The sequence below is a fragment of the Spodoptera frugiperda genome, chromosome 25, assembly GCF_023101765.2.
Source record: "Spodoptera frugiperda isolate SF20-4 chromosome 25, AGI-APGP_CSIRO_Sfru_2.0, whole genome shotgun sequence".
Lineage (NCBI taxonomy): Eukaryota > Metazoa > Arthropoda > Insecta > Lepidoptera > Noctuidae > Spodoptera > Spodoptera frugiperda.
The window spans coordinates 5,881,605-5,902,447 of NC_064236.1; the positions used below are offsets into that span (position 1 = coordinate 5,881,605).

The window sequence follows — 20,843 nt, forward strand, 5'->3', positions numbered from 1 at the left end:
TTTTAAACATTAGGTAACGATGCGTTTGGTTACGTTTGTGACGAACCAAGAAATCAGCGTCATCAATAAGAGGTCAAGGGTGGGTCGCGGTTGGTGTGTAAAGCAAGGCGGCCTGCATCGACAACAGTGAACTCCGTGAACTATGGTGAAGCTCTGGTGACCCTCTGACACGAGGAGTTTCTGCCAATGAGATATTAACCCAAATAGTATTCATCTAACGATACTAATGAATATTGTGTAAAAAACCAATATATATGTATACGACTCTTGACCCCTGATCAAAGGTCACAGCAGACAGAGCGTTGACTTTCGAGCTCTAACGGCGCTTGTAAACACCACATTATTTTACATTCGACAAACATTTTCTTCAATATTGTAATTCGACGTAGAATTTCATGGATCACCGGCTTTCCGATTTCAATTACTATGTCAAGTGTTGTTAAAAATGTATTGCGTCCACAAGGTTGTGATGTCAAAATGAACAAGCCTATCTATGAGCTGTGCGAGGGAATAGATAGAGTTCATTATAAGCTATTATTAAAAATAAATTGATCAAACCTTGTCGGGGTTTTTCGACGCATTCTTCGCAAACAAGATAGAGTAATAAATCATAGAAATTAGTACGTGCAAGCAAATACATTGTAACTATTATTTGCGGAGAAGACCTAGTGGATGAATCAGTCCTTTGTCATCAATTATGAACGAATACTGAAGAAAGAACGCTTAACATTCGTGAGTTACTCAAGCGGGTCAGTCACACAATGTCAACTTAATTTGCTGTAGCAGCCTCTATTCAGTCAGATGTCGGTCTCTCGAATGTAAAAGTTTAGATAATCTGATGTTTGAAGGTCGTCAGTTTTGAAATGTAATCCCCTCGAGCTTTATAAAACCTGACTGCAGCTCGGTTATATGCCGGTCTGCTCGTATAATTGTGATTTATGTGTGTATTAACAACCGTTGATACTGCGACTGCTGCGGCTGATAGCGGACTGCGAGTCTTGTGACAAATGAATGAAAGATGTATGATGTCTGCCAAACTGCCCACGGACCACGGCGAACCAACTTTCTGCACTTATGTTTGTGCTGTTACGACAATTAGTCTTACTGTTATGGTTCGTTGTGAACAAGAAACGCGTGTTTAAACAATTGTTGGCACGAATTGTCGTGTTCAAGCTGTAAGCTAACACTAGTGTCGAAATTACCTTTCGTCGAACGCAATTTAAGAAATTATATTCGACATCGTTTCGACAGTGTACTCGTAACTCGCTTCTACTTGGTTATCGTAGATACACCTATAATGCATCTAATGTTTTAATGTTTTCACAACATAATATTCCTTTAGATTTTTTTTTTATTACTGTTTTATATTGTCGTCAATTTTATGATATATTGGCCATTGTGTCCCTTTGTCATGGCGTACTAGCTTAGAATAAGCGTTTCTGTAAAATTAAATCTTCATTTTAAAAATTATTAAAAGGATTTAAATGGTTACTGAAGTTACGTCAGTTTACGCAATGCGACATCTACAGATTGGACTAACCTGGTTGATATTTAACCGGCCGGAGCCTTGAAAGAGCAGTTAAATCGTAACATTGAAAAGAAGGGACGGCGATAATGTGAAAAATAAAATATCATAAAGTTATACAATGGAGTGTGCAACTACTGATACCGTTTCAATAACATTTTTTGCTCGCAATTGCTTACGATATTATAACTCGTAGCTAATGTCGTGTTGTCAAGGAACTGACTTGTTGTGAACATACATTTTTACTAAGCAAACCGTCGAGGCCAATGAGTCTGAACAAGATGTTATACTCAGATTAAAATATTGAGTAATTAAATATGGCTTGTTACAAAAAACGAACGATATCAATGTTTCCGTTCACTATGACTTTTAATTTTGAGGTTAAAAAAGCTATTAATTTGCTTTACTATAAGATTGGAGCAAATTTTTTGTTCTGCAATGTACGAAGGATATAAAAGAATGCTTAAGAAAATGGTTCATAGAGTAGGATGTAAGAGACTGATTAATTATTAATTAAGGTGGATTGATGATGGTGACCGAGGGATATTGATAATATTGACTGAAGCTGGAAATACAGTAGTTATAGTGATTATTATTTGTTATAGTACGTATACAAATCGTCTACGTTTGCATTCTTCGTCCAAGGTTACCAACCTCCATTGTGTTTCGTTTATCTCAAACAATATAATATCGACAACAAAATCGAAACGAGATTCTAAATATTTGCAACATTTATGAATATATAAAAGTATTTTAGGATTCGTAGTGACGGTGCGCGTAAATGTCACTCTTATCTAGGTGGAACTCTGACGTATATAAGTATAATACCTAAGTCATACCTTTTTCCTTTTATAGTTGAAATACCATTAAATGAAGCCAATAATCTTGAAGAAAACAGACACAGGATAAAATTTACTGGGTAATTAATTTAAAATATATTAAAAGACATTATGTGCATAATATTTACAGTACAGTACATAGCTATGATACTCTGTTGTATGTATTACTCCAGCGCAATTGCACCTGATGCTCGGCTACTATAGGTCGAGTATGAGGTTTTTATTTAAAAACATAATGTACGATTATTAAAACGGATAAATAAACAGACACACACACAATGTATGTGTCTATGTGTATTTGTCCTTCCATATTTCCATAAGGATGTATGTATAGCTGTCTGTGTATATTGTCTTGGAATAGCCTACGCCATTGATAAATTATTCTGTATTCGGCTACTATTTACAGAAATGACTCAACGGTTCTCCTGTATAAACTGTTCTATCAATAGGCTATAAAAAGTTAACGCTGCTGTGTATAAAATAACAAACGAAATTATTATGAGAATTGTTATCAAACTAATTTTATTGCAACACTGTGATATTGATAAATAATATCAGTATGAACGTGTGAACCAACCAATTAGAGAGCTAAACTCAGTGACTGTTTGATCTCGGTAAACGTACAACAAACTCCTACTAGGCCCTCAGATTCTATAATGTCCACTCTATTCTTACTACTTCTACTATCTTCACTCAACAAAAACCTAAAGTAATTAGGTATTTCAATTACCTACTAATTTAATTCCCTATTTAAGATGAACACATAATAGGCCTTGACACGGACAAACAAAGAAAAAACGTAGGTTTGTCGACCAGCATGTTAGAGTTTGAAATTGTCTAAAAGAAACAAACAACATAATTAAGAATTTGGTAAACAAAAGCTGTACAAACGCATTTACTTAAGGACCCCTGCTGAGTTGGAGGTTGCAGTTTCTTCAAGTATCACACGACAAATGTTTACATTATGTAGATGACGTTCTTTTCATTTGTAATGAATATAAACTGTTTCGGTTTCTGAAGCTAATTATTATACAATGTATATCAATACTAATAGGAACACCGCACATGTTATCCATAATGTTTTAGTACACTTTATTTTGCTGTCTAAAGCAAATACAGTCGACCCTCGATGATTCAAACTTTTGATAATTTGGATCTCGGTAATCCGAAGTTATCACGAGGTCCCTAAAAATCTCTTTATGTAACTGAATCAATTTTTGTAATAACTAATTGTGATTTAAATAAGGTAATTTGAATACATCGGCTTCAAATTCTCGATAATTCGAAGTTGCAGAGAGATAGACAGAAAGATCTCAGAGTTTGCAGAGGTAACATAAATTCTAAGGAATATTTTAAATTGGAGGCGCTCAAATTTCTAATGAACGAGGGTCGAAATATATGTATGTACTTTATCAGTTATTAAAAGTCAATAAACGTATTGTCTTAAATATGGCTAAATCAACAATATTAGCATATTCATTTATTTGCATTCATTAAGAGTATAAAGATTAAATATTTATATTTATATTGGTATGTTAATTTATGAACAGAAAGAGTTATAATAAGTAAGACGTCAATACGAAATGTTTCGCAGGTCGCAGGATGCAACTACTTAATTCAGATTATAATTCAGTATTAGTTTTAATTAGTAACATTCTATTGAATATTTGTAACTAGTTTTTGCCGCGTTTTTCTGTAGTGGATAAAAGTAGAGATGTTATTCAAGATTATAATATACTCCTGTTCTAAATTTCATTCCAATCCCGTTAGCCCTACTGACGTGATTGGGTAAATAACAAACTTATACATCAAACATACAAACTCACAAATATTCGCATCTATAATATTAAGTACTGATTATAACATAATATCTAAATTAATTAAAAAAAATAGTTTTACAAAATAGTCACCGTCTCATTGTTCTTGGGCCCGGCTACGACCAAAGTTGTATTTATTTGTTTAGTAGATCCAAATGCGATAGGCTCACCCCTAATAGAATGATGGAACTTATTCCACGTCTGGTTATGCCAAACCAATGCTAAGTTGTCTCACATTGATAGCATTATTCCACTGTAGTGGGTATATGATCTTAGTATTAAGAACAGATTTTGGATAAGGACACACCAGAGCACCAGCAATTTAGTAAATACTTCAGGAAACTAGACCACACATGTACTTACAGCTGGTTTAGTATCAAACTATCAAATAAATACACATTAGATTCGTACAAAAACATTCGCTGCGCTCCATTTATGTAAGTAACGTTCCTAAATCTGTGTTCAACGACTATTGCTGCCCACTTGCTGGCTCTACATGTCATTCTACGTCGAAACATGTCAATGAAAATAGACATACGGCTAAGAGTAGAATATTACCATAAGTAGGCTTCCGCCCTACAATCGAGGCGGTTACGTAAAGAGACAGTCTAGCGATTAGTACCGACTGTGCAATACATCGACTTGTTACTGCACTTTTGACTCGATTCGTGTCCAGACTCACAAATGCTTGAAACTAGCTGTACTGGATGTTTCCAGTTATGTATTGTTCACACTGACATAATTGTCCAATTATTTATTATTGTGTAATCAATTGTTTACTGTAACTGTTTGCTTCAACTTATTGTTAGTTCGCTTCGTTGAAAGCATTCTAAGGTATGCACTGACAATAAAGATGTAACACACTGTATTGCGAACACGACATTAATACTTAATTGTTAAAGAAGAATAAAAATAACTGGAAAGTATTTACATTTGAGTAGACAATAAAGAAAATAACACACTTATACGCATTGTTTCCCCGTAATGCTTAATGAGTTGCGCGATAGTAAACGATGCGGAACGACCGCATCAAAACCCACATGACGACTAAATACATACTCACAGGCGACATTATCCTACTAATATATAAATACGAATGTTTGTGACAATGTCGGTATATTTGTAACCCTACTTAGATAAAATTTGATACAAAGATATATAATAGTGTACAATAACACATACGAGGTAATTTTCAACCCAGGAACACCGTCCAAGCCGCTGGTAGAACCTATAAGTCTGTAATACATATAAACTACATAACTTCAGTATCTTAGATTGAATAACTTTCTTTGTAACACTTCTATTACGATTAAGTTGTTGCCATAATACATAATTGTAAATAAATATGGTCACTTAGGTTCCTTGTTTTATGTAATCTTATAAATTGTTGATTGAATGTGAACTGACTTGCTTTTATCTCGTTTCTCTTATGCAGTTAATAATATTCCATTGTTATTTTAATCTACGACTTGGGCCGGGAGGCTTCAATGTAATTTTAACAAAGATGTACACGATTTGGTGGTTACTGTAAGTCTATATTGTTGTTAAATTATAGAATAAATGAATTAATATATGCTCTTTGTGTGATGCACAAATTTGGTTCGGATCGGGTGTAATGTGCATGTAAACATAACCATGGCTCAGGAAAAAACACAAGGGTGGTAATATTCTTAAAGAAAGATTAAAAATATAGTAGGTATAGTATAATATTTAGGACAACTTTCGTTTTGATCTTAAAAAAATAATCAGTAGGTATTGTTTTCTTGTCTCTACCTACATCAATTAAAATAACAATGTGTTTAATAAACTGAGAATTTCCCCCGTTAAAATAGACACGACACTAGCTTCTCACTCGCAAACGCACTTTATAATCTAGGCACTAAGATTCATTTTCGTACAATCTTTCTTTTGCTATTTATTATCTTGTAGTAAAACAATTCTCACAAAAACAATCGCGAAACGAAATGAAAAAAAGGAAACGAATTTCAAATGAGAATTTAGACTTACATTGTAACTAAGTATTGTGTTTTTCCGTGTGCGACTGACACACATACGTACACACTGACTTTATTACTCGTAGAAGGTGAAGAATTTGGACTAAAAAGTGTTATAAAAAAAACTGTCTTTTGCAAAATCATTCAGTAGAGAAGTGGTAACAGCTTTAAATATGTAGATAACACAAAGTAATATCCTAGTTCTAACTCTAAGTTGTTGGTGAAAGAATGTGTAATTCAGGTTCTTGTGTTTTATTACATAGTTTATTGCGACCGATCTATCAAAACCTATCTAATGATAGCATGTTCTACTCAATAGTTAAATTAAATAGGTATTTAATGATCAGAACATAAAAACTAGTAGTATCTTCTGTTTCTAGGTGAGTAAATGCACCGTTTGGGTACGGGGTACCAATCTGTACCCTTAGCACGAGTTTGCGTTCGTCTCTTTAATTGGTTGGTTTGTTCGAGCCAGCCAATCAGAGCGCCGAACGCGCTCTGGTTTTATTTACGTCTAACGTAAAGCAAACTCGTACTAAGGGTACTGAAGGCCAAGGGTCACCTAAAGTTAGAAGTACCTAGCTCCTATATATTTTGAGCAAATATATACACGAGCCATGGAGAACATTACAAGCCCTAACGCAGTACGGAGGTTAAATATTACTTATTTGTATTATCCAAATTTAATAGTGCACTGCAAGTTTTGGTCAAAGTTTGTTTGAATGATAAGGAAATTATTATTACTAGGTATGGTATAATCCGATTAATAACAAATTTCTGACCGGGCACAAGTTACAGAACAAGATCCTGATTATGCAAGTCGTAGTAATTCTCTCCACTCACTCAGTCGCATCATGATGCCACAATATAATGATCCGTACCCTTTACTGAAAGCCTCTCTGACCTCATGTTGTAACACGTCTGCGAACTCCGGTTAGACTCATTAATGAAAGTTTTACTTTATTTTCGTTATCGAGTATCCGCTACGATGAAGGGATTCAGGTGCATATTGGAATATTCATGTTGGTGACATTTCATTAACACATTGAACGCCATGGTGGTCACCGGTGACCGACGTTAGCGGAGGATTTACCTTCAACAGTTTTCTATTGGCAGTTTCAAGTCATCGTAGTGACGCTTATTTATTAAAGGCCCACCTACAGCCTTCCGGAGAAAAACGTTTTAGGCTAATTGCATCATAATCCTAGATCACTATTATGCATGAATGACGGACATGCATAGGTCATGATTGGACGAGTGCACGTGGTAAAAAGGCTTACATTTCAAGGCTAGCATTCCCATTCAGTCTAACAGGGACAAAAAAGACCCGCGAGTCTTTATGCCATGAAACTTCGTAGCTGGATTGCATCTCAAACTAAAACGCTATGTAGCCATCGCTTAGACGTAGTGTAGCCGTCGCGTAGTCCTAGCGTAACCATCGCGTAGCCGTAGTGTGGCCGTCGCGTAGTCAAGGCGTAGCCATCGCGTAGACGTACTGTAGCTCTGTCGCGTAGTCCTAGCGTAGCCGTAGTGTGGCCGTCGCGTAGTCATGGCGTAGCCATCGCGTAGACGTACTGTAGCTGTCGCGTAGTCCTACGTAGCCATCGCGTAGCCGTAGCGTGGCTGTCGCGTAGTCATGGCGTACATCGCGTAAATTTTAGTTTTGAACACTGTCAAATTCGTTGATATTTGGTAGGTTTCATGGTGTCATAATGACATTTTCACTAGTGTGCACTGTCAAATTCGTAAATCATAACTTCATATAGAAGGCAACAGAGTTATTGTTAAAAACACCTCGTTCAAACCTAATACTAAAATTACAACATAATATCTTAATGATATAACATTTATACACGTTCTATTGGAGAACGTTGAACGTGTTTGAATGTTTAACATGCATCTAGGTTAGTGAGTATGGATCTCCTAATTATTAAATAAATAAATGCCCTTGCCGTAGTGGCAACAGGCTCTACAGGTACTTAGCGGTAGAATAAACAGATTAATAAAGTATGTATATGTTACAAGTTAGTGACAGGCGCAAGCCGGTCGGAACGCAATTGTTCCGAAAGGTGATACAATCAAAACAATATCCTTGTCACGGCCTATGTCCTTGTTATACATAGATACGGCACTGGTCGCCTACCTCGTCACACGCCCAGACCTCTTCCTGCATCAACGTAAGCCGACATTGACATTTAGACGGCACAGTGGCCCGTGCAGCCGCGCACCTCTACACACTGCTCCGCCAACGAGTAACGAAAGGCCGCTTGGACTGAAAAATGGTCTTTGTATAATATATTTTTAGACCAGTTGCAAAGTTTATGTACCTGCGGCATGCCATGCATTCGCTCGATTACCGTCCTTGGCCGGTCGACTGTCCCTATGCGAACGGAGATGCCGTCGCGACATGCCCCTGTGTATCAAATCCATTCATTAGTACTTGAATGGAAGATGCCTAAGTATCGATTAATTATTTATTAGTTTTGTGCCTTATTGGCAAGGAGCGACATAGTACTTCTAACCAGTGTTCGTATCTGTACATATTAGAGCTCGTAATTAGCACCGGAATAGTAACAATACGGCTCCTGACCTTGATCTCGTTTCGAGCGCAAGCTGTGCCACTAGCGTCCACCTGTTTGTACTTGGAGCTTAGAAGGAACCGCCCAACAACAAGTTCGTTCTAGAAAGGTTACTACCTACCAACTACTGCCTTATTTTGAGTATTATAGAACACGGTACATGTATGCACTCGGATTGTGAACATGTAATTAGTGTCACTGGAGTTGAAGTTACTAGCGGGTCATAAGTGTATTTACGTTCATTAAATTACACATCGTGTTTATTCGCGATATTAAGAGCAATTTCGTTTGCGATCAAAATCGAAGTTTCATAATTATTTGAGTACCGAGGCGGCCCCGCGTTTGTCTGACGCCGCGCCTTTAAGTAACGCCGTCGTATTACTTGAAGGCGTATATGCACTGCATTATATTTATACGGGCAACGGGTAAATCTTACAGGTACACCATCATTTATCATTTAGGAATGATACATTGTTGTGCAAACGATACCGGCATAATATAAAATCTCTGTGTAAAGAAAAGTATAAAGAAAAAGTTACAATATGAACAAATAAAACTATAATAAGCTTCAATCAATTATATAATGTCGTAGAGAGACTAATTGAAGATGATATTGTGATTATAAAACTTAAAGCGTGTGATTAGGATTGATTTTACATAAAACCGAAATTAAACAACGAGCTTCCAGAAATTGGTTTATATGTCGGTAGAGGAAGTAAATGTGGCCATGATATAGTGCAAGTCAGAATGAGTATAGCACGAATAAGTAGTTTAAGTAAATGATACTTATTATAGAAATATGTTTCCAATGAATCAACACGATTGGCTGATATCGCGAGAAAATGTGGAAAGCGGCCGGCTTGTTTGCAGCACGCATATACATGAACTATTTCAACTTGGGCATCTCTTACTTACTATACGTTTGATACGATATAATTATTCTAGATCAATGGAAATGAAAATGTAGAATTTTAGATATAGATTTAAGCACTTCGAAATGTTTTAAAAACTGAACATTAACGAAAAAGTACATGGATAGTATTTATCAAATATGTAGTACCTATGTAATTATTGACTATGTGCTCTTTTATACATTTCTCTCCGCAGATGCATTTTATACATTTTGTAAATGTGAACGAAGTTTATTGAATAATCTGCATTCTGTTTCATTGTTACAGTAAATATATTTTGAACGATCATTATAATCGAATTCGATTATTTGTTTTCTCAAATTAAGTTGGATACAATGTTTTCAGTCAATTCTCTATTAGAAACACTTATTATGGATAACGTAAATGAGGAAAATTACAATATAACTTTGAAATGAAAATGAAAGCTTTGGGAAAAGTCAGGGAATTTTGTTGCATGAAATGTAAGTACTAAGCATATTTAAAAAAAATTGTGGTTATATATATTATATTCTATACTAGCAAACTCGGCGAACTCCAAACCAATGTTAATTTTTTTCCAAATTTTCTCTGCTATGAACCTCACAGAGCCCGAGACCTTTCCAATGAATGCAAAATCGTGGAAATCGGTTTATGGAATTATAGTGTCAGGAAGGAAAACCGACTTATTTTTAGGTTACAGATTATAAACCTATGTTACGTGTGTACGTCGTACACCAGATCTAAAAAAATATGAAGTAGAAAAAGCAACTGCTTATTTGTTTATTTATATTATTTGTGTATTAAGAACCAATTATTGTAATATTACTAGGCTCAGGTAAACACGGAGGTAATAGCCATAGCTACATTATTGAATTACCTAATCGACTAACGAAAAACGAAATAATATCAAGTCATAACAAAGATTCTGTAACTGTCATAATGTACTGTACCTATATACAATTTTGCTTGATTTATCTTTAAGTTTGTTAAAATATATATCTTAGAAGGTTGCAAGCTATGCAGCTTGAGGTGCATGTGCACCTCTCGATCTCAGTGCAGTGCATAATACAACTTAATTATAATGATATAATATAATTACGAATGTGTATATGTAATAGTAAAACAAAAAGAAAAACACTTTTAAGGATAATTTCGGGTCGGATTCCACATAAATAATCCGATTTGCATTTGCATCAAGAAACAGCGACTGAGCAAATTTTTTGTCGGTTTCGAACTGGCTCTATTAATAATAAATTGGTTTCTGAAATTGTATAAAAAACCAAATTGGCCCAATAACTCATATTGTATTGTTGCCTGCTCTTAACTGCCTCGTAGACCTTTTGAGCACAAAATATCGCATTAAACGTAGGCGCTTATTTAATTTGTAGCAATCCGCCTGCGGCTCTGTCCGATCACGACATACATATAATACAAGTATGTATGTATGTATCAACGAAGATAGTGTTACTCCAAACAATTATTTATTCCCAATGATGTTCAATTGTACCATCTACGTTCACAATTCGTAAAGAATATAAAAGGACTTTTCCTTTCCAAATCAAATGAAAAATACATTTTCTTCAAGAGCATTGTGGCAAAGCATAGGTATCATATCACTTATGTATTCCTATTTCCTAATCATGGGGCTCACATAGAAATAGTACATATTATTGGAATTCGCAGCTCTAGTCACCATTGAGTCACTCACAGTGATAATAAAGAAAACCGATGGAAATGTAGTAAATAGCCAGACGCTTTGATATCTGGCTGCTGCCAGCACCTGGCTACTATGTACTGTAAATACATTGTAAACACGTATTGTTTGCAATAATGTTTCCGAAGTATTTATAAAGTGGTACAATATACTTGTATTGTACATACATACATATCGCCTTTAATCCCCGAAGGGGTAGGCAAAGGTGCACATTATGGCACGTAATGCCACTGTGTACACCCACTTTTCACAATTTATGTTGTAAGTCCCACGTAATAGGTGGTGAGCCTATTGCCATATACCGGGCACATTTCCAGACTCCGTGCTACCACTGAGAAATTTTCGAAAAACCGAAAAAAGCCCAGTAATTCTTCGCCCGACCCGGGAATCGAACCCGAGACCCCTCGCACTTGCAACCACTCGGCCAACGAGGCAGTCTTGTATTGTAACACTAAATATAAAAGGATTATTATCTTATGTCCCTTAAAAATTGCATAGAAAATTGTGATATATATTTTTACGTTAAGAAAATCTATTAAGATAGATTTTCTTGTGTTACCAGTATATTACAGAGCTCAGCGACAATTATTGCAAATCGGCCTTTTAGAAATTTATATTTAATGTAGGTATTCTATTATTTTAAGACTTACATCGTGCTTTTCCATTAAACGTTTCAACTATCTTCTATTTTAGTCAACCGAAATCCCATGTAATGGAATATTCTTAAACGACTTTACAAAAAGAAAGAGAATCTCAATTTGACCTGTACTTACAGAATATTATTATGTGTTTGTAATTAATATGTCTGATTATCCACGATTATCTCGCGACTGGCTGAACCGATTTTAATGCAGTTTTCGGAAATGTATTTATTACACTTAGTAGCAGAATTAAGTGTATTAACAGATTTAATTGTTAACCAATTTAAAAAAAAATAAGGATTATGAAGTAAGTCTTTTTGAATTTGAAACATAGTTTTATTATATTCTCAATGACTTTTCAAAAGTATATAACTAGATGTGCCGATGTTCAATATACATTGGATATCTATACATTTCATAATTATGGAAATTCTTATCGAACAGTGTTTGCTATGACTACGATCGTTGCAAAATATCCTAAATAGAATTGGTTCTTGTTTTGTTCTGTTGCGTATTAATAATCGAATTACGGAAAGGAGGTTTCCGTGTTGTATCTTTGAGTACTCGTATCAGGGTTAATGGGCCCAAGAAATTGATTGTATTCTTCGTACCTAAACAGTACAATAAAAGATATATTGAGTAAATATGAAAAGAAAAGTAATTTTGGTAACCATTTTCGGCACAGCACCCACTATCCATTTCCAATAGAGAACTATGTAGACCATTTTTATAAACAGTAATCCAACTCATCATTAAACAGATAAGCCCGAGGTTCATACGAGGTTCATAATAATAGATTATTAATCCGAGATTGTAACCGTTCTTACAACAACTAGGCGAACAAAAAAGTTATATCACCAATAATTTCAAAACTGGGCCGATGCCGTAGTACCTTATCTCATTGATAGCGAGTTGACGCCGTAGTGCCACTAGTGCCGCACCAGAGCCATACGTAGTTGTTGTACTTGACGACTCATGCACAAAAGCTTGCTACGAACTTACTGTTGCTTAACTAGGGACGGTTCTGTCAAGTATCACATAATACTCCCTCAATGTTAAGCAAATTTAACAAATATAAAGTGCCATGACATTAAATACAATCATTTACAAATTAAGCCCAAGATGATGTGCAATCACTATCATGCAACGAAAAGTAAAGGGTAACGCTTAACTTTGGAATTTAAGAAACGTGAAGTTGTGCAAATTGAAATAGGAACATATTATGATTAATTATTATAAAGTTTTGTAAACTTTTACATCGTGTAGCGGCAGTCACCTGATGGTGAACAGTTTTCTTGCAAAGTTATGGGTAACAATAACGTAGTCATTTAATTAGGGAACTGACCTGTTTCGTACGGAAGATCTTGATGCGAGGGTGAGATTCCTCTGGGGTAATCGCGGCGCCGACGAAGCCGCCGGCGGGGTTTGGGGCGCGGGCGGAGAGGTGCGGGGCAAGCGGCCACCCGCCGCCGCCGCGCCCGCCAGCAACAGGTGCGGGGCAAGCGGCCACCCGCCGCCGCCGCGCCCGCCAGCAACACCACCATCCACCACCTGGACATCACGAGAGCACGATATGCACGAGACGCGCGACTCACGCTTCGAAACCTACTGTCACAACGGCCACTCGCCGACTTACGGCGTCGTCTGCGCACGCAACGCCGTTCACTTTTGTTGTGCTTGTGGTGGCGCCCCACTCCAATGAAAGTGGGCTTTCACTAGAGCCCGCGGCCGCGCAGCTAGCACCGCGCCAGTCGTGCTCCAGCCCTCAACATCTGTCCACAGAAGAGGAACTACACAGGTGCCTTAGCTAATCCGACGAATCAACTGTAAACGAAATTACTTAGGATTTATGTACTTACCCTTCCTAATTAAATAGGTACGTGTAAGTAGCTAGGTGCCCGAGCAACAAAAGATTTGTCCAGCGGGTCAATTTTTTAGTTTTTGTGAAATGTCTTTATTATATATATTATACTCATCGTATATTTATGTTATTGAATGACTCTATATATCGCGTGAGTCTTCGTGACCCTCGGTTTCAAACTTGATGCAAATATTATCGCTTAGGGACTAGTCAAGATGTAGGAGGATCGATCCCGATCGAGCACTCACTAAAATTTAATAATATTTATATATTTATTTAAAAAAAATAATCCTTGTTCATAATGAATAAGCAATGTGCAATTATGCATACTTATCTACTAGTGATGTAACCAAAGTCATATTTTAGTCATTCGGGAACGCGAATGCTAATATTGACCTAAGAATTTAGACTAATTTTTCTATGGCTCTCTTTTGAGAGTTTACTAGACGCGCGAGTCGCAACACACATTTGTAATTGTTTGCATCAACTTCTAGTCAGGTTAAATCAAAACAATAGTAAATTAAAAATAACCAAATAAGGGAATGCGAATGTGAATATTCGTTACATCACTCCTACACACATAGGTGCATTACGCAAATTTTCTAAGTAAGAAATAAAAGGCTTGTTAATTTTATTTATTTGTTTATTACATACATAAATCAACAGCCTGTAAATAACCACAGCTGACATCTAGGCATCTCTTATACAAAGAAAATTTAAGCAATAATCACCACACTTGTTCACAGCGTGTTGGCGATATCAAAATAATTAGAAATTATAAGCCTAGGTTACCTCACGATGTGTTCCTTTACCGTTTGTCAGTGGTGTTTCAATATGCTTAGAAAGTAAATATACATCGAAAAAAGTCAAATTAGTACTAGCCGTTGGTAGGTTTCGAACCGGCACCCATGAGAAACGGGCGTCAAAAGCCTCTGGGCCACCACGACATGCAATAATGCACATCTTAACATCACGTGATGTTGCCTGTACTTTTTTTTGGGACATCCTCCCATACCGCTGGAACTCCTGTAAGCCAGGATCTACAGTAGATAAAAACATGAAAACACCGGAACACTGAAATCCGGCGCGTCCCAGGGGAATGGATGACTTTCTTGGATCCCGCAACGAAACAAATCAGAAGATGTTGCATGTATTGCCTATGTAGTATAATATTCCTGTATCACAGGCGAAAGTAGCTCTAATACTGTATACAAATTATAGGACAACTTCTTTATATAAACCAATATACTTTAACATAACATATGTGCTACATACATAACATCTATACTTATAATAAATCTGTAGAGAGGTCAATTCTGTACATGAAATATATTTCCAAAATAACTATCAGCGGGTGATTAGTGATCGATACTGACGCCAAAAATGCAATCAGAAAATTTTTTGTCTGTCTGTCTGTCTGTTTGTCTGTCTGTATGTTCTTTATAGAAATAAAAACCACTCGACAGATTTCAACGAAACTTGGTACAATTGTTCTTCATACTCCTGGGCAGGTTATAGTATACTTTTCATCACGCTACGATCAATAGGAGCAGAGCAGTGAAGGGAAATGTTAGGAAAAAAGGAGAACTTACTCAATTTTTTAAGCTTCCGTCGCGTGTGCAGCCTTAATGGTTAAAGCTACACAGAAATAATATACGACGGAAATATTCTCCTTAAAATTGTTTAAAAAATATTCTACGACAGCAAATGTCTATCTCTTATGGTTAACTCACAATAACACGTATAACTCCCGATAGCTTAGCAGTTCGGAGCTTTCTGATTATATTTGTCTACTCTTACGTTTATAACACTCTCATTCATTCCTAATTAAAAAATGTTAACATTATTACCTATTTAATAAAAAAAAGAATCATAGAAATAATTATAATAAATCTGTATAAGGGTCAATTCTGTACATTGAAAATATTGAAAAAATAAATAGCAGGATCGATACCAAACCCAAATATGTGATTAAACATTTTTTGTCTGTCGGTCTGTCTGTATGTATCACGTGAAAACTAACGGTTCGATTTCGATGAAACTTGGTATATACCCCAATTATCCTGGGCATAAAATAGGATACTTTTTTCCTGGAGAAATACGTAGAAAACATCTTAATTTTTCAGTTTTACAGAACGCAAGCTCAACAGCAGTAAGTCAATAGAGGGATCTCCTTAATTATTATGGGCCTAGCCATATTTGGGTCCAATAGATATTTATAAGATGTCATTGTCAGAGTTAGTCAAAATGGAGAAAAAAAAATCCACGCGAAGACCGACATCCGCGCGGACGGAGTCGCAGGCGAAAGCTAGTTATAAAATAAAGCGATGTACAAAAATATACTACTAGCGTCATCTAGTGAATAGGAATGTAAACTGGTATGTTACATTTACTTTTCTATTTCATTTTAACTAGACGGTTATTCTATATTCCATTTCACATAGAAAAATGGTCCTAGGTATGCCGTTTTATACCTACATAAATAAAAATACTTATTGTAAAATCTGTATGTTTGTTGCAAAATATCGGTTCCACCTGCTACTCCGCCCGTATTGTTCGTAGTGTGGTGTTATATAAGTTATATAGCCCCAACGTTACTCGTTAAATGGACTATTCAACAGAAAATAATTATTTAATTCTTATCCGTAGTTCCAGAGATTAGCGCGTTCAAACAAACTGTTCAGCTTTACATGTATGTTAGTAAAGATTAGTTATTAGTTGTTTTCCGCGGATTTGCTCGTTTTTGATTATACAACATCCTTTAAATCCTTATTCATCTCTTATTAAAGTACACGAAATTAAAATTATTGAAACACATATTTATTTCTTTTACGTTACCTTACGTTACTAGAACAATGATTTTTTTCTAATTATATATAGCACCAATGTACTTTATAAACATGTTTAGACACCACTGAGAAACGGTGAAGGAAAACATCGTGAGGAAACCTGCTTATACTTAATATCAAATTATAAGTTGAAATCGCCAACCCGCATTGAGCAAGCGTGGTGATTAATGCTGAGACCTTCTCCATATGAAAACAGGCCTTTGGTCAGTAAGGGCCACTTGTCGGCTGTTGATGTGATGATTATACGGAAATTTTATTCTAGATCACTTGCACAAGAGAAATGAAACGTTCAGCGTTATATTGTACAGTAGGGGGGCCTTATCGCCCGAGCTTATGAATGTAACCTACTGAAACAAATATATAAAGTATATTGTCCAGTTTTATTGTCGTCATACTAAATTTACAATCTTATTATTTCCTGTAGGGATCCATACATTATTTAGAATACCAATATTATGTTTGTGTATCACCATGAACAAGAAAATAGGATGTGTGATCCGTGATTCGATAGGATCTTTAATCTTTTCTACATATCGTATAGGAAATAAACCTGTGACGTACCTATGTAGTCATCATAGAGTAAGATACTTAGCAAAGCACAAAATCGTATTTTTATCCAGTATCATCATTAGTTTCATCATCAAATTGGGCCTGTATCGTTCTTGTTATCATTGTTTTATTTATTTTGTCTAAGTACCTACATTTTGTCTTAACATAAACTATAAAGCCGCTGTGCCCGTAACGGCCACTGGAATACTGTCTCCTCCTTCTGCGAAGCTGAAATGGTGGGAACGAACCTCCTCACGCCGTCACAGGAGGACACTCCTGGCTGGGCAGCCGGGATCATGCCACATGACCACTGCAAGTGCAGATCTGCAAACGGCGAACCTGGCTAGCTTCAACCATAATGTCTATTATAGTAGCATTCAGTGGAATATAAAACTAAACGCAATACCATCTAATTCATTCAATATCCATGCAATACTGATGCAATGGTGTAGTCTTTTAACTCAAGATTACGAAATTTCACCACCTGAATCAAAACAGAGCGTATGCTGATGAGTTGCGCTCGCGCTCTAGAGCCTTCAGAAGACCATAGATGGGGCCCACTAGAGCTGTTGCTGGAGCTCCGGCTCGAAGAGCAGAGGTAGGAACGGGGTGCAACGGGGTGCATGGTTTTACACACTGACACTCCCTCTCACTTCACCCTAGGCGGGAAAAGCCGTTGGACGATTATCGCCCCCTCAAAAAAAAGGTCAATGCTTTGTTTGCGCTGGATCGCGGGTTTCTGAAACTTTGCGATCCCTTCCGTAAAGTAGGAGTTAGGCAACCCTTCGAAATAGGCATTGGTTTCGAGCATGATCTGCTCTGTGAGATACCAACTTATGTAATTTGGCCATGGAAATCGCGCAGATATGCTGCGCACTCGTGTGCTGTCTTGCTGGAAAAGGATTTTCTTCTTAGCCAAATGCGGTCGCTTTTCAGGTAAAATTAGGTTAAATTGGCATAATATTCGCCATTGTCGTGTTAGCTACCTAACACGTAGGTTCTATGTAGTCAATAGGGATTACCCCACATGCGTTCCAGAAAATTTTAGGGGGATAAATCGTTTTTTTCCGGAAGTCATTATTCTACGCCAACGAAGTCGCGGGCTAGTAAAAAAAAGTAAAGTAGTAAAATTAAGCTGAAGAATCGGTTTGTTTAAACACGCTAATCCTTGGAACTGCTGGTATGATTTAAAAAAAAAAACTTTTTTTGATGAATATAATCGACAAAAAATATTCATATCCTACCGTCTAGGTTTCAGCTGCAGAGAGTTATATTTAAATATTCCTATTTGTGTAGGTACATCAGCATATTTAAGTTAGGCGAAACCATAGATTATAGCTAGTTGCACAAACACATAAATGCAGTAGGTAGGTACCTATTGCAACTTATAGCCTAAGGATAATATTCATTTAACAAATCTTGAACAGCATGGTTGAAATGTCAACGAGTTAAAATTGATATTATAAAATGTATACAATTTTTTGGTGTAAGTAGGCAAATCTCTTTATAATACTAGACTAGCTGTTGCCCGCGACTACGTCCACGTAGAATAATAAGTTATTGTAGAATTTGGGTTTTTTAATAGTCTTATTCAAGATATAGTCTACAGCTGCAACCAATGTCATCGGAATCGATTCAGTACTTAAGTAATATTTATCAAGAAATTAAATTATATCGTGGTTTAAAAAAACAACAATCCCACTGGGGTTTTACTCGTACAGTCCCGTAAGATTTCAGTGATAAAAACTATTCTATGTCCTTTCCCGGGACACAAACCATTATTGTACCAAATTTTAATGAAATAGGTACAGTGGTTTAAAAGATAGAGGCCAGGGCTTTAACGCACTATTCCCTTTCTATCGGATTTTCGGTATAAGAACTCTCAGACGTCTCTTCCCAGGTTTCAAACTATCGTTGTACCGAATTTTACTCAAATAAGTTCAGTGGCTAAATAGAATCCCGGGATTTTACCGCCATAGTTCCCGTTCCCGATTTTCGGTATTAATAGTATATTTTCTTTCTTTTTCGGGTCTCACTGTATCGTTATACCAAATCCATTCCGTAGTTTAGAACATTGATCCAAATCGGTAGTGGTTTGGGCGGAAAGAAGAGACAGAGACGTAAGCTTTTTCGTATTTATACTTATAATTTTTTACCCATTGATCGGCTCCTATTGATCGTAGCGTAATGTTATAAAGCCAATAGCTCGCTCCCAGAACTGGTCGATTCCTATTTTTAAATTTTCACATGTGTGTATGTATAATTTTAAGTAGGTCATTTTCGAGAATTTTAGATAAATATTGTCATACTTAATTAAATAATAAACTAATACATTTTTAGTGAATTTCGTTTTATGCGCTACTGGAGTTTGCGTACTTTCGTCTGAGCTTTCTTATGATCAGAATACAAGATGGACGGAAAGACAAGTTAATTATTTTACAACTACGCATCGGCCACTTATCGCTCGACGGTGGAGACCTACAACGCCTAAACCAAAATGGGTTTATAGTTACTTCATATTCGACGATGATTATCCTTTATTTGGCCCAAGACCTTTCAGATTTGAACATCCAGTAGCTCGAGCCTCGGAAATTCTATGGTCACAGTTGATACCATTAACCAGAAATATGATATTTGGAGCGAGGGACTTTAGCTTGTTTCGTGGTGTTGATTATGTGAATAAACCGCCACGGTATACTACAACGAAAAAACCGTGGTGAATGGGAAGGTGTTATATTCAATTATTCACCCCGAGTTTAGTTAGTCACTAATAAGTTATAGTTTTTAACTGAATTAAAAACAACACACTTTCAAAATAAACCTTTTATTTTATGAATACAACTACTTTCTTTATGTATGGCAACACTGTCCATCATATTATAAAGAATATTTTATAAAACTGCGTTTAGTTAGCAACACCAGAATGCTAGTAGGACAGACGCTAAGAACTGCTTACCTACTTTGCCACACATCCTAGCGATCCTTAGTGCTTAGCATTAAAAAAACTCCAAGGAGAGCGGAGTAAGTCCATTGTCCACTGCGACAAGATCTCTATATATCCCCCATTTTCAAAATATATTTTCGGAGACTGCACACTTCACTTTTGTGGAGGGTTTTGGCATTTAAGAAGCCATAGTTATGACTACTTTTAGTTACTACTGATAGTTACTGATAGTTATGACTACTGATCCGATGTTTAGTCAACAATGAACGGACTTTTCTGTTGCAATACAAAGCGACTATGCGAACTGGTAATCCATCTTATCCAGAAATTATGCAACTCATCCGAGCCTGGAGCTTTCCGGTTAGCCAACGGAGATTCCATTTCTGGTATCAGTTCGCATTTTCGCCTAACCTCTTCAATCCAATGTCCTTCAGTGTGACAAGCAGATGTCCAAATGCTACGCCAGGACGGAGTCGTAGCATCAACATCTGGTAAGCACGTGTCAGTCCTAGTCTGTTATTATTGCTCCCAATTTCTATACACCCACCTTACATCCCTTTGGAATGTCGATTCTGTGTATACCGTTCTACTTCCTTCTTATACCGCCCAATACGGTTTGCATAAATCCTCTGTTTCAGGAA

The 20,843-nt window shown here is 36.4% G+C and overlaps 1 protein-coding gene across 1 annotated transcript in view; it reads right to left on the minus strand.

Moving 5' to 3' along the window:
* The window catches only part of LOC118267158 (angiopoietin-related protein 2), an 81,273-nt gene extending 67,790 nt beyond the window's left edge, over positions 1-13,483 (minus strand). Inside the window, exon 1 of the mRNA XM_035580978.2 lies at positions 13,345-13,483. The gene's annotated coding sequence lies outside the window, so the exon portion shown is untranslated. The remainder of the gene's footprint in view (positions 1-13,344) is intronic.
* Between the last annotated feature and the right edge of the window lie 7,360 nt (positions 13,484-20,843).